Genomic DNA, 15,974 nt, shown 5'->3' with positions numbered 1-15,974 from the left:
CTCTCTCTCTCTCTCTCTCTATCTCTTTCTCTATCATCTATCTATCTGTCTGTCTATCTATCTCTCTATCATCTGTCTATCTATCATCAATCTATCTATCTATCATCTCTCTCTATCTTTCTATCTCTCTCTCTCTCTCATCTATCTATCTATCTATCTATCTATCTATCTATCTATCTCTCTATCTCTCTATCATCTATCATCTCTCTCTCTCTCTCTGTATCTCTTTCTCTATCATCTATCTACCTATCTATCTATCTGTCTGTCTGTCTATCTATCTCTCTATCATCTATCATCTCTCTCTCTCTGTCTATCTCTCGATCATCTATCATCTATCTATCTATCTGTCTGTCTATCTCTCTCTCTATCTCTCTATCATCTATCATCAATCTATCTAGCTAGCTATCATCTCTCTCTCTCTCTCTGTCTTTCTATCTCTCTCTCTCTCTATCATCTATCTATCATCTATCTATCTAAATACTTAAGTGGAACAGAATCCTATTATACACACTTCACTGCCATTTGCTTCCTCACCTTATTACTGACGCAGGGACCCCACTGCCCACCCCCTTCAGCAGCCGTGACTCTCTGTGGGTCCTGTGGCAACTTCAGAGAAGATAAAGATAGCATAACTGGCAGTAAGGTACACTTTTTCATTTTTCCTTTTGCATCTAAGGAGTTGCATAGGTGACGTATCAGGCCAAGTGTCAGCAGGAGACAGTGGCACCCTTACAGAGGTGAACTGGAGAGAACTAAGTGAAGGGGTGATTTGCTGAGATGAGCGCAGGGTGAGGGGCCAGCTGGGGCTGGTGCTGCCGGGACCTGTTAGCTCTCGTTCTGGAAGAGCGAGGAGGGCGTGGGTTTCCTGGACCCGTGATGGCTGGAGACACTCAAAGGGGATTTCCCAGCGGGAACACTGGCTGTAGAGGAAGCAGCAACTGTCAGAGCTACAGTGAGATGGAGAGGCACTGAGGGGACTAGCCCCCCTCACCTCTCCCCTCCTGCTCTCCAGGCACCTCCACCCACAGGCCCAAACTGCCTGGAAGCCAGAGGAAGTCTGGATGATGGAGTCTGTGTTTAGCCACCTGGGGAAGCAGGATAGAGCAGGATGAGAGCACAGGGAGAATAAAGTGAATAACCAGAGCACAAACCCTCGAGATCCCCTTCCAGAGTGCTCCGTGCCTCACACGACTCATAGAGGACGAAGAGCCCCTCCCCAGCAGCGCGTCCTGAGACCATCTACCTCAGCACCACGAGCTCTGCTCACACAGGCTTGGGGAGGGCAGTGTTGGCACTGCAGGCCTGCCTTCTGAGCAACTCCCTCTTCCTGGGAGCCGGGAGCCTGAAGGGATGCCCATGAACTTGGTCTTGCCTGGGCCACCTTGGCATGTATCTCCTGGGTGCCTACAGCTGCAAGTAAGGGAAGAGTCAATGGGCAGACTCCTGGGCGGAAAGCATGTTTATTATCTCACCTGACAAGGAGTTGAGAGCTAGGGCTTCAGGACTGGCTCGACAACTCAGCCCTGTACCCCCTGGGTGGTTTCTTCCCATTTCCCTTCCCCAGGCCCTGGCAACAACCAATCTGTGCTCTGTCTCCATGGGTTTACTTCTTGTGGATATTTCGGATAAAAGGAATCCTACAATATGTGACCTTTTGTGTCTGACATCATTCACTTGACAAAATGCCTTTGAAGTTCACCCACATCTCGGTATTTTGTTCCTGTCCTCTGTGAAGGAGGACTGTGGCATAAAAAACAATTTGTCTGATCTTTGTCCCAGGGGATGAACGTCTAAAACTTGGGATTTCCGGAGTGATAGGAGTGTCTTTGTCATTCTGATGAGGCGGCCCAGGCCCCTAGATGACGTCAGGACAGGGGCTGGTCCCCAGAATGGCCGACCGCACAACTGGAGGGCTGGGACTTTCCACCTGAGAGTTGAGGGGGGCTTGAGATTGAGTTCAGTAATGTGTCTGATGATTTAATCAATACACCTATGTAATGAAACCCCCACAAAAACTTTGGACGCTGAAGCTCAGCGGAGCTTCTGGTTGGTGAGCACGGGGACGTGCCAGGAGGGTGACACACCACGCTCCAGGGGAGAGCGCACAGGAGCTCTGTGTCACCTCTCTGACTTGCCTACGCCTCTCTCCATGTCCCTGGTCCTCCTGATCTGCACCCTTTATAACAAAACTGCAATCACAAGGACAGTGTTTTCCTGAGTTCTGTGAGTCATTCTCACGAATTATCGAACCCAAAAGGATCACAAGAACTCCTGAGTTTATAGCCAGTCAATCAGAAGCATGGCGGCCTGGGGATCCCCTGAGACTGGCACCTGGCACTGAAGTGGGGGCAATCCTTTGGACAGTGTCCTTGGCCCGGGGAGTCTGACGCCAACTCCAGGTGGTTAGCATTAGAGCTGAATTGCAGTATACTCAGTTGAGATTTCCCAGATTAGTGGTCAATAATATTCCATTGTTGGCGTATCACAAATAAATTGTTTATTCACTCGTCCCTTGATGGGCATTCTGGCAGTTTGCACCTTTTGGTTATTGTGAATAGTGCTGCCGTGAACGTGTGTCTGGTTGGATGGGAGGTTCTTTTGGGCATGTGACTGGAAGTGGAATTGCGGGGTCACGTGTTTATTCTATGCTTAACTTTTTGAGGAGCCACTAAACACATCATACACAGCAACTGCATTATTTTACATTCCACCAACAACATACGAGGGTTCCAATTTCTCCACTTCTTTGCTATCTTAGTCTGTTCAGGCTGCTATAACAACAAAATACCGCAGACTGGGTAGAATATAAACAACAGAATTTTATTTCTCATAATTCTGAAGGCTGGAGGTCCAAGATCAGGGTGCCAGCATGGATGGGGGAGAGCCTTCTTCCTGGTTCATAACTGGAGCCTTCCCACTGTGTCCTCACCTGGTGGAGGGGGCTAGAGAGCTCTGTGGGGTCTCTTTTATTAAGCACTAATTGCACTTGTGAGGGCCCCAATCTTATGACCTAAGTACCTCTCAAAGGCTTTAACTCCTAATACCATCTCATCAGGGGTTAGGACTCCAATATATGAATTTTGGGGGAACATAAACATTCAGACCATTACACTGGCCGATATTTGTAATCTTCTGGGTTGTTTTTTAAAATTCCTATTGGGTGTGAAGTGGTATTTCATTGTGGCTTTGATTTGCATTTTCCTAGTGACTAATGATGTTGAGCATATTTTCACGCATTTATTGGCCATTTATACAACTTCTTTGGAAAAATGTCTCTTCAAGTTCTTTGCCCTTTTTAGAATTGGTTTGTTCGTGTTTTTGTTTTTGATAATAGATCTTTATATATACTGGACAGTAGGCCCTTATCAGATATGTGATTTGCAAATGTTTCCTCCCATTCTATAGGTTGTCTTTTCATTTTCTGGAGAATGTCCTTTGATGCCCCCAAATTTTAATTTTACTGAAATCCAATTTATCTATTTTTTTGTTGCTTTTCTTTTGGCGTCGCATCTGAGAACCCATTGCCCCATGTTTTCTTCTAAGAGTTTTATGGTTTTAGCTCTTACATTTAGGTTGTTGACAAGATGTTTTTGGCTATTCAGGGCCCCCTGCACTTCCGTATGAATTTGAGAGCTGTCTTTTTCATTTCTGCAAAAAAGACTATTGGAATTTTGACAGGGATTACATTAAATCTGTAGGTTGCTTCGGGTAGTGTCGACATTTTAGCAGTATTAATTCTTCCAATTGATGAACATTTTCCAACTGATGCTTCCATTTATTTCTGTCTTCTTCAGTTTCCCTCAGCAATGTTTGTAGTTTTTAGTGTGCAAATCTTTCATTCTTTTGCTTAAATCTATTTCTAGTTATTTCATTCTTTTGGATGCTGTTATAAATGGAATCATTTTCTTAATTTCTTTTTCAGCTTATTCATTGCTGATCTATAGAAACAATTTAATTTTATATATTGATCTTGTGTATCTTCCAATTTTGATAAATTTGTTTATTGGTTCTAGTAGTTGTTTTGTAAATTCTTTAGGATTGTCCATACATAGGATCATATCATCTGTGAATAAGGATAGTTTTACTTCTTCCTTCCCAATCTGAATGCCTTTTATTTCTTTTTCCTGCTTATTTGCTCTGGCTAGAACTTCCACTATAATCCTGAATAGGCACCCTTGTCTTGCTTCTGATCTTAGGAGGGAAAGCTTTCAGCCTTCCACCATTGAGTGTGGTGTTGGCTGTGCTTGTTCATAAATTCCCTTTATCATGGTGAGGAAGTTCCCATTTATTTCTAGTTTTCTGAGTGGTTTTTGTCATGAAAAAGTGTTGGATTTTGTCCCATGCTTTTCCTGCATCTATTGAGATGATCAAGTGGTTATTGCCCTTCATTCTGCTAATGTGGTGGATTACAGTGATTTCCTTATGTTGGACCGCCTTCCATTCCTGGGATAATTTAACTCTTGAATATAGTGAAATCTGTGAATATTTTAATTCCTGAGTTCTAAGTTTGATATCATGCTTAGAAAAAATCTTCCCCATCACAATATTACATATAAAAATCACGCTGTGTAGCCCTGAGTATGCCTTGGCCCCAGGGAAGCCTTCCTTGTAGCTGCAGAGTGTACCATCGCATGGATGGCCTGCATTTTGTGAACCGATATTCAGTTGACGGGTTTTGGTAGTCGGCGGTGTTGGTAGTCTGCACAGTTCTCCTTTACCAAAATATGCAGAGAAAACTTTATGCTTTCCAGTGGAGAGCTCTGCCAGTCACCATCATTACTGCGTGGCCACACTTAGCATCATTCATAGCGGAATAATTTTACACTGGGTGCCTCAGCTGGGATGCAACATGAAGAAAACACACATATGAACTGTTTTTGCCCAAAACTTTTAACCTGAATTCAATAAACCCCAAGACTTAATTTCCAGTTTATAAGAGATTCAGCAGGGTAGAGGAACAAGTTAAATGACCCTATTGGGGCGCAGGAGACTACTCCCAAATATACCACAATGGCAAAATATTCATTATTTTGAATTAAAGTTACTTGAGAGCAGCCAATCACAAAGGGCATTTCCCCCTTCTCTCTCTGTTCCCCCTGAAAGCAGGAAATAAGTCTCCCATGTGAAAGGTACCCTCTCCACACCAGGAGACAGAGACATCCTTACCACCAGAGGTAGGGAATTCAGGGTCAAGAATCCTGTATAAAAGCACTTTGTTACTTTTACTAATTTACTACCTCAAGCCTAAACTCTGCTTAAATTCCTCACTAATTATGTAAATCAAACCTAAGTTTCTTTGTCCTGTCTTTTCCTCACAAATTTAATATTTCTTTATGTGAAAAAACATGAAAGCAGCCTGCTTTGCCCATCTCAGAAAGCATCACTTTTATGACCTCCCATATGCACATATTCAGTTGGGTTTTTTCCCTGTTAATCTGGTTTTGTATCAGTTTTATTGTTAGTCCAACCCTAAGGACTCAAAGGGACAGAGGGGGGAATTTCCTCCTCCCTGACGGTTTTGGCAAGCCATCCAAGAACGTCACCTACTGGGAAACTGTGTTCTCCCTGTAACTACTGCAACTAAGAGATGCTGGGTTACCTGACACAGAAACCAGCAAGAAAAAGTGAACTTTCTTACCACGTCAGCCTCCCAGATCTCTGTCTGTGGGTCTGATGGAAATTAAAGTGGTGAAAACCTTTTCTTCTTCTCTCTCAATTTAGATTGACAGGAGAAAATATTTGTAGAATTAGTTTCTTGGGGCCTAGTGACTGATAAATTTGGATGAGTACTCTTGATTTTTGTTGATTCTTTCTTCCCAGAGATGCTCATTGTTTTCTTTTATCTCTCTCTATTGTGTTGTTTGTCGTAATGAGGCAGAACCATAGGGCAGGACAGCAGGTACATGTCCTTTCTAAGCCTGTTTTCAAGCTGGCCTCACAGACTGGTGAGGTTTACAGTTCTCACCAGACCAACGTCTATTTAGACAAACTTTACCTTGCGTCCTCTATGTAAAAACTGGATGAGGTTTTTCTCTTCCATCTTATTCTATGTCTTGAGAGCTTGGCTTTATGACCAGTGAGGATATTTTCTCTGGAAGGTGCATTACCGGAGTGCACCTGCGGGTCAGTTGAATAGACTGGGGTTCTGAGACACAAAGTCACAAGCACCACTCTTTTTGTCCAGCTGTGCCTGCTCTCAGGGGAATTTGTCATAAGGGGTCACAGTCTGTAAGGGGCTTTTGTCACCTCAACCTTCATTGGCTGTTAGTACTGGAAAAGTTCCATTCCAGTAGTGCCTACCTGGTGTCACAAATTAGTGGTTTTGTGACTGGAGGTGTCCCATGTTTCTGTGGGAGACTGGAGACAGTGTTTTCACTACATCATCCTTACTGCCTATGCCATGAACGTCTTCACTTCCTTAGACCAGCCTTTGGGAATAAACCTTCTGGATCTTGTAAGAGCTGCGTCCTTCACACTCTCCTATGGGGATGCCTCTTGCACCTTTGGTTAAGTCATAAAAAATTTTATCGGTTTGAGTTGCTATTAAGATTCTACTTGGGGCCAGCCTGGTGGCATAGTGGTTAAGTTTGCGCACTCTGCTTTGGTGGCCCAGGGTTTGCAGGTTTGGATCCTGGGTACAGACCCACACACCACTCATCAAGTCATGCTGTGGTGGCATCCCACACACAAAATAGTGGAAGATTAGCACAGGGACAATTTTCCTCAAGCAAAAAGAATAAGATTGGCAACAAGTGTTAGCTCAGGGCAAATCTTCCCCACCAAAAAAAAAAAAAGAAAAAAAAGATTCTACTCATCAATGGCCAAACTTGGATCTATTATATTGGCTATGTTTAAAAAAAAAATCAGGACATTGGAAATACAATTTTCCTACACTTAAGGAAAAAAGGAAAATTTAGATAGCAATTACGAAAGTCCTAGGAGAAAACTTGCATTTTTTTCTCTATGTCCTTTGAATTTGTAAATTTGACCATGTCTTTGGAATGTAAACACTCCAGGAGATAACAGCCCACAATTGCCTAAGACTAAGCTTGGCTAACTCAATCAGTAAAGCCTGGGGTTAAAGAAAAATAAAGGGGAAAGTATTCTGTTTTAAAAGGCAAGCTGTTGGAAAGGCTGTCTTTCCAAAATGTAATTCACAGCTTCTTTATCTAGGGCAAATATAAATCTTAAAAGTCTTCTCCACAAAAATTAAGAAAAAACCCCACTTTTATGCAGGTAAATTTATTCCATCTGCTAGAAACACAGCTATTTATAAACTGGTGAGTTTTGCATTATCATACCTATTTCATTGCTAAAATTTCAAAACAAAAACTATTTAAAGTCTCTGCTTGTGTCTGTCTATGTATCTATGTATGTCTATGGATATATGTTATATACACATGATAATTTTTCTACCTCCAGATGGTGTTAGCAAAATTAATTTCTGAAAGAGCTCTATTTGGTTAAAGTAAGCACTTATGTAAATTATTTCTAAATGTAGTAGAAACTAATCCAAATGTTTTTCAAGTTAACATTATATAAAATAATATTTGGTAAATAAAAACTTTAAGTTTGTTGATTTAATTAAAATAGGCATGTCTTCAGAATTGTCAGCATTGGATATGATGCATACAGGCAACTTTTATTCTACCTGGGTTATTAGTAAAATAAGCTCATGTTATTTCTGTTACAAAATCTATCACCAAGAATAAAATAATTTAAGATAATAGTTTGCTTTAATGTCTCATGAAATTTTTGTGAATAATCTAAGTATGATTTTTAAGAACAAATAAGTTATATAGATGTAAATGAAATAAAAATTTTAGGTGCAATAATTATGTTTTATGGTATGTGTACTTAAAATAGCTTCCCCCTAGTTTTTTTGTAACTTGAAACTTTAGAGTTTTGCAAAGTTAAATGATGGGAAATTCATTGAATATCTACATCATTTCCAGATAAGATAAAATAGTAAAACATTAATTACAGAACAGAGGTTTATCTACTTTTGGCTTCCTATTGCAGAAAAACTAAAGATAAATTTGGGTCTTTTAATAAACATGTCCTGTGCCACATTGCAAGATTACATTATAAAAAATATGTTTCTAGAAATTATAAAATGTATTCATAAATTTGCCAGTCTAAAGAATGCGGGTATAACATAAAGTTCACAATTGCTTACTTATTAGTTTCCACTAGGAATTAAGGTTTCTCAGGGTTAAGAATTCTAATTAATAAATGTAATTAAAGCTACTAAAAATCTCTGTATGCAAGAAAAATAAGATGTGTATGAAGAGGTGCAGGGCAGGCCACCTTAAACCATACCACTTTGGCTTGTGGATTATTTTGAGTTGAAGACAATTAAAGCCCAAAAAACTCAAGAAGAGCTTTTCCCTGCTCCTTCCCTGCCTGGAGGAATTCATAGAAAAAAACCTGTCTCAGGAAGTGAGCTGTCACCTTAGCCTCACATGCACGAGGTGGTCTACAGGGAGGATCCTAGAAAAGCCTATTTATCAGGCACTATCTCTGTTCTTCTCTTTCTGTGTGGCCAAACACTTTTTTCCAAACAGTTGCTGTTTTTCACCTACCTGTGAATTGTCTTCTTTCCTTCTGAAGTCCCAGACCCCCAACCCCTTTCTCCTTAGTCCACAATGACATGTGTACCTCAATTTGCCAGTCTGTCTTTGGAATCTTGTATTAATGTGGATTCCCTGCATGCACAGAATACGTTGGTTTTACTCCTATTAGTCTGTTATATAATCATTTGACCAGCCAGGAGGACAAAGAAAGGAAGGGAGAAGCTTTCCCTTCTCTGACGTGTTTTTGGTAAAAAAAAGATATGAAAAATAGAGAAGTATTTTTGTTGAAGGAAAGAAAAATATTTTTGTCCCAAAATACATCTGGTTATCTCTGAATGAAAAAGAGAACAGGGACAAACTACAATGACATAGAAAGTTATACAAGGTTTATGTAAAAAGAATCTTTGGAAAGACATTTTATGAGTGGTCAAGGTGAACTAAAATCAGAATGATTTTAATTAAGTCAATGAGTTTTATTTATTTTATTTATTTTAATTAATTAATTAATTTATTTATTTTCAGATGTGCATCATAATATATTCTGAATTTTTTGTAGATTACATCATGTTCACCACCCGAAAAACAAATATATTCCATCTCTTCACATGTGAGCCTAATCACCCCTTTTGCCCTCCCCCCTTCCCCTATGGTAACCACCAATCCAATCTCCAATGCTATGTGTTTGCTCGTTGTTGTGTTTATCTTCTACTTATGAGTGAGATCATATGGTATTTGAATGGATAAAGATGTGGTATTTATACACGATGGACTACTACTCAGCCATAAGAAATGATGAAATCTGGCCATTTGTGACAACATGGATGGACCTTGAGGGTATTTTGCTGAATGAAGCAAATGAGTTTTAATATCAAAAGTAAGCTGGTACAAAATTAAAATTTGTTTTTTTTTCCTGTGTTAAAAGTACAAATTAAATAGAAAGTGGGGAAGAGAGAGAGAAAAAATCTTACCTTATGTGGTCAAATTAGCTAAAATTAAATTATTATAAGAATTTAAAAAATAAGCCTAAATATCAATAGTGTACTTATGTAAACTAAAATTAAATTTTCTTTCCATCTCTTAAAAGAACAAAGCTTTCTTGGAATATTAATCTGTTCTTGATAAGAGATTATGAAAGGAAAGCAAAGATTTTATGTTTTATCAAGATGATTTTCCATGCTATATTAGATCTTTGATTACTCAAAAAATCTGAACCTTCTTAACTGTAAGAGCCAAGTTTTGTGAACAGCTATGTAAGCTTCTGTAATTGCCTTTAAAATCTTTTATTATCACTTTGGCTAAATGGATAACTAAGTATTGTTTCATAGTGACCTATGATCCTATTTGACCAAATGTTTTAAAACCTCTTTGATATTTTTGACAAATTTCCCAAAATCAAATTATAAATGAAGTCTTTTGACCTCAACTGACTTTGAAGTTTTTCAGAGAGCCCCTGGAACATTTCTAAGGATGTTTTCTCTCTCCTTATAAAAAGGAAGATATTAAACTAATTAGGCTTATTTGTCATGTTAAATGACATGGGAAGTATTGTCAAATAAGAAGTAACATTAGGCCTTCTTTATGTTTCATCTATACTTTTAAAAGAGTTCCAGAAATTGTGTGAAATTCATAAAATTCTGATATGCCCTAGTCTAATGTTATTAATCGTAATTCTAATTATTATCTTAAAATGTTCCATGTCACAGAAATAACCAATTTTATTGTCAATTGTGTTATACTGACCCATTTTTAAGTCTTTTGTAATTTATAGTTATCTGATGCTTTTGCAAAAATGCTTTATAGAAAGGAAATTTGTAAGACTGAACTGGGTCTCTATCATCAAAATTGAGGCTCACACTAAAAGAACTGAACCTGAGTATCAGAAAAATGCCCTGGCTGATTTTCATGCAATGACAGCAGCAACAGAATCTATAAAGATTGTAGCACACATAGATGAAGTCCATTCTGCTTCTGCAAAAATGACCCCTCATTGCCAAACTTTTCCCATCCTAATGACCTTATAATATACAAACAGTTTGCTCCTGAATCAGAGAAATTAAGTTGGGTAAACAATGGCTGCAAATTAAACAAACAGTGGGGGCTATGAGAAACCCAGTACGGCCACTTGGCTCTTCCTGGATCGCTGGCAAACCCCATTTTTCAGTTTTTGCCTTCCTTACACACCCTAGAAAAAACTATTTTTGTCCCTTGAGGCCTCAGAACTCCTCCGTCTGGGTCCCTTGAGCACTTGCAGCTGGACTTCATTCTATTCCCACTTAGTACAGGTCATCAATATGTTCTTGTTATTGTACGTATGTTTTCTGGATGGGCTGAAACCTTCTCTTGCTGCAAAACTTATGCCCTCAAACCAACAATAAACTGTTAGAGAATTTTTTTCTCATTTGGGGTACACCTTCCACAATCTCCAGTGATGAAGGCACCCATTTCACTGGCCAAATCATACAAGCCTTAACAAAAAACTTGCAAACTTCTTGGGATTATCGCTGTCCCTATCACCCTCAATCATCAGAGAAGGTCAGAGGACTAATGAAAAAACTGAATTCAAGCAGAACAAGAGTTAGTTACGTGGGAGTAAATTAACTGGTGAGGATGATTTAATTTCTATGACCTTTTGTCTGAAAAATTACTGTTTTTTAAATGTTTTGTTTTTCCAGATTTAAGGAAACTTTTTTCCTTTTTCTCTTAAGCTGTCTATGACTTACATCAATTTGGTGAATTACACCTTTGTTAGCAGAATTGAAACATTTACTTTTTCTCTCTACCTGATCCCTTGAGAATTTAGAAACTCTCTTGAGTATTCTTATTTTCATGACAATATATTTATTTGCATAAGTTTGGTAAGAATCTGTTTTCCTTGTAACAGGACACAATTGGAAACAGTGGTTACATTACCAAGGCTTTGACTGGAATTTCATATTTGAGAGAGACATGCATAAACTTAGATATGACCGAACAGCTTTAAAGAACTAAGATTGATTCTATGGAGCCGATAAAACCCTTTGGAAAAACAGCCTGGTGCCTTACTCACAGGGTTCCAAATAACCTAACCAGGTGAGTAAAGAAGGTCACTTCCTGGCAGGTGCAGGAACCTCAAGATATGTTGGTAGCCTCAAAAAGGGGAATTCTCCCATATCTATAGGTAGTGCAGGTAGAATCTGGTGGTAGGTATTTGGTTTGACTTAGCCTCAAGAGGTTATTAAAAGTTTAATCTAGAGATTCCTTATGCAAACTTCCAGCAAAGCAATTAAAAGAGCCTATATGATCAATTGCTATGCTTGTTGCACTTATTCAAATAACTAAGCCAACTTTACCATAACTAGACTTATTTGCAAACAAGTTAGTCTTGATTTGACTATCTTTGGTAAAAATGAGAGTGATTTCAGAGAGAAAAGTTATGTTTCAGTAGAAACTATAATACACACTTTTAGATAGGAGAGTCTAGTGCTGTTAATTTTCCTTGAAGTTTTGTTATTTACCTGGAAACTGGACTGAACCCTAAATTCTTCTGGTTTCCCAAAACATTTGGCTACAACTCTCCAAACTAACATTTCCAATTTTTCTCCCACTTTTGACTCAGAATCATTGAGAACTCAAGCTTCCCTTTTCCCTGAAGCCGTGCAAACTGAAGCTAAACAGTTTGATATAAACTTAAGAGAGAACCACAGTGGCCAGTGTTTAAACAATCTTTATGCCTGTTGCTGTGTAGACCACTCAGGTTTACCTGGACACTAATGACATCATCAGAGACATTTAAAACTGAAAAATATACTTTTACCCTGACTTCTAGAAAAATCCTTGACTGGCTGCCCCCTAGGCTCAGAAACTGGTTTGTAATTTTCTCCAAACATTAACCTTTGTTTTTCTTTGTTTCCATAGAAATGCCTTCTATTAAATAACTAATTGCTTGCGCCATAAAACTAACTTTGGAAGCCCATCTGCATCACCACCTCCTGAAATGAGATACGACTATTTAACTAAACTGGCCTAGTCAATGAAATAATAGAACAAGCTACCAGCTCAACTTTTACTATGTGAAACGTTCAGGGAAGTTTCAGAGGAGGGAACTATTGTGGCCCAGGGCAGGCCAGCTCAAAATATCCCACAATAGTATTTTGATTATTTTGAATTAAGCTTACTTGAGAAGCAGCCAATCACAAAGGGCATTTCCCCCTTCTCTCTCTGTTCCCCCTGAAAGCAGGAAATGAATCTCTCTTGTGAAAGGTACCCTCTCCACACCAGGAGACAGAGACATCCTTATCACCAGGGCTAGGGAAGTCAGGTCAAGAATCCTGTATAAAAACACTTTGTTGGGGCTGGCCCCGTGGCTGAGTGGTTGGGTTCGCGTGCTCCGCTGCGGGCGGCCCAGTGTTTCATTGGTTCGAATCCTGGGCGTGGACGTGGCACTGCTCATCAAGCCACGCTGGGGTGGCGTCCCGCATGCCACAACTAGAAGGACCCACAACAAAGAATATACAACTATGTACTGGGAGGCTTTGGGGAGAAAAAGGAAAAAAATAATAAAATCTTTAAAAAAAAAACCACTTTGTTACTTTTACTAATTTACTACCTCAAGCCTAAACTGTGCTTAAGTTCCTCACTAATTACATACCCAAACTTAAGTTTCTTTGTCCTGTCATTTCCTCACAAATTTATTATTTCTTTATGTAATAGGATATAAAAGCAGCCTGCTTTGCTCATCTCAGAGAGCATCATTTTTTATGATCTCCAATATGTACATATTAAATTGTTTCTTTCTGTGAATCTGGTCTTGTGTCAATTTTATTAGTCCAGCCATAAGAACTCAAGGGGGATAGAGGGGGGAATTTCCTCCCCCCTGATAACTCTAATAGGGAAAGATCAGGCAAATCAGAATGTGGGACATTTTACAATAAAACAAACCCCGACTCTTCAGGAAGTCAATGCCATAAAAAAAAAAAGAAAGGAAAAGCAAGGGAGGGGAACTGTTTTAGACCCACAGAGACTAAAAAGCTACAATAACCAAATGCAATGAATAAATGTAGATTGGATCCCACTTTAAGAAAATGCTGTAAAAGGTATTCGTAGGATAATTGGAGAAATTTAAGTAAAGATGGGATAGTAGATGATATGGAATTATTGTTAATTTTATTAGATGTGATAATGGCATTATGGTTTGTAGATTTTCTTTCTTCTCAGGGCATGCAGACTGAAGTATTTGGGAGTGAAGCATTGACAATCAAATGACAGAACAGAGATAGATCAAGAGAGAACAAATATGGCAACATTTTATTTGTATTTTTTTTTTAAAGATTGGCCCTGAGCTAACATCTGTTGCCAATCTTTTCTTCTTCTTCTCTGCCCCAAAGACCCCCAGTACATAGTTGTATATTCTAGCTGTAGGTCCTTCTGGCTCTGCTATGTAGAACACCGCCTCAACATGGCCTGATGAGCTGTGCTAGGTCCGGGCCCAGGATCCAAACTGGTGACATCCTCGGCTGCTGAAAAGGAGCATGAGAACTTAACCACTCGGCCATGGGGCCAGCCTTGCAACGTTTTAATAATTGTTATCTAGGTTGGACTATACAGATACACAGGTGTTTAATGTGGTAGTCTTTCAGCTTTTCTGTATGTTTAACACTTTTGATAAAAAGTTGGGAAATATTCCAGAGCAATTCGGCAGGAAAAAGAAATAAAAGGAATCCAAATAATGGTAATGAAGAAGTAAAACTCTCGCTGTTTGCAGACGACATGATCTTATATATAGAAAACCCCAAAGAATCCATAGAAAAACTATTAGAAATAATCAACAACTACAGCAAAGTATAAAATCAACATTCATAAATCAGTAGCATTTCTATACACTAACAATGAACTAACAGAAAAAGAACTCAAGAACTCAATCCCATTCACAATCGCAACGAAAAGAATAAAATACCTTGGGATAAACTTAACCAAGGAAGTGAAGGATCTATACAATGAAAACTACAAGACTTTCTTGAAAGAAATTGATGATGACATAAAGAGATGGAAAGACATTCCGTGCACATGGATTGGAAGAATAAACATAGTTAAAATGTCCATACTATCTAAAGCAATCTACAGATTCAATGCTATCCCAATCAGAATCCCAAGAACATTCTTCACAGAAATTGAACAAAGAATCCTAAAATTCATATGGGGCAACAAAAGACTGCGAATTGCTAAAGCAATCCTGAGCAAGAAAAACAAAGCCGGCGGAATCACAATCCCCGATTTCAAAACATACTATAAAGCTACAGTGATCAAAACAGCATGGTACTGGTACAAAAACAGGTCCACAGATCAATGGAACAGAATTGAAAGCCCAGAGATAAAACCACACATCTATGGACAGCTAATCTTCGACAAAGGAGCTGAGGGCCTACAATGGAGAAAAGAAAGTGTCTTCAACAAATGGTGCTGGGAAAACTGGACAGCCACATGCAAAAGATTGAAAATTGACCATTCTTTTTCACCACACACCAAAATAAACTCAAAATGGATCAAAGACCTAAAGATTAGGCCTGAAACAATAAGTCTTCTGGAAGAGAATATAGGCAGTACACTCTTTGACATCAGTTTCAAAAGAATCTTTTCGGACACTATAACTCCTCAGTGGAGGGAACTAATAGAAAGAATAAACAAATGAGACTTCATCAGACTAAAGAGCTTCTTCAAGGCAAGGGAAAACAGGATTGAAACAAAAAAATAGCTCACTAATTGGGAAAAAATATTTACAAGCCACTTATCCAACAAAGGGTTAATCTCCATAATATACAAAGAACTCACATGGCTTAACAACAAAAAAACAAACAACCCGATCAAAAAATGGCCAGAGGACATGAACAGACATTTCTCAAAAGAAGATATGAAGATGGCCAATAGACACATGAAAAGATGTTCATCATCGCTAATCATCAGGGAAATGCACATCAAAACTACACTAAGATATCACCTTACATCGTTAGATTGGCAAAAACATCCAAAACCAAGAATGACAAATGTTGGAGAGGTTGTGGAGAAAAAGGAACCCTCATACACTGTTGGTGGGAATGCAAACTGGTACAGCCACTATGGAAAACAGTATGGAGATTTCTCAAAAAGTTAAAAATAGAAATACCCTATGACCCAGCCATCCCATTACTGGGTATCTATCCTAAGAACCTGAAATCAGAAATCCCAAGAGTCCCTTGCACCCCTATGTTCATCGCAGCATTATTTACAATAGCCAAGACGTGGAACCAGCCTACATGCCCAGAAACTGATGATTGGATAAAGAAGATGTGGTATATATACACAATGGAATACTACTCAGCCATAAAAAAAGACAAAATTGGCCCATTCACAGCAACGTGGATGGACCTCGAGGGTATTATGTTAAGC

General features: G+C 38.9%; 1 long non-coding RNA gene across 3 annotated transcripts in view; it reads left to right on the top strand.

Annotated features, from left to right (window-relative positions):
• Positions 1-13,020, top strand: part of LOC124235537 (uncharacterized) — a 16,270-nt gene extending 3,250 nt beyond the window's left edge. Inside the window, exons 4-5 of one of the 3 annotated variants that reach the window (XR_006887512.1) lie at positions 11,458-11,645; positions 12,471-13,020. This is a non-coding gene — a long non-coding RNA (uncharacterized LOC124235537). Of the gene's footprint in view, positions 1-1,012; positions 3,782-11,457; positions 11,646-12,470 lie in introns of those variants that run through there. The other 2 variants (XR_006887514.1, XR_006887511.1) reach the window with 2 other exon arrangements.
• Positions 13,021-15,974: the final 2,954 nt, after the last annotated feature.

The sequence above is a fragment of the Equus quagga genome, chromosome 1 (genome assembly GCF_021613505.1).
Source record: "Equus quagga isolate Etosha38 chromosome 1, UCLA_HA_Equagga_1.0, whole genome shotgun sequence".
NCBI lineage: Eukaryota > Metazoa > Chordata > Mammalia > Perissodactyla > Equidae > Equus > Equus quagga.
Note: the sequence above shows the minus strand (reverse complement) of the source record. Positions and strands in the feature narration are given on the sequence as shown.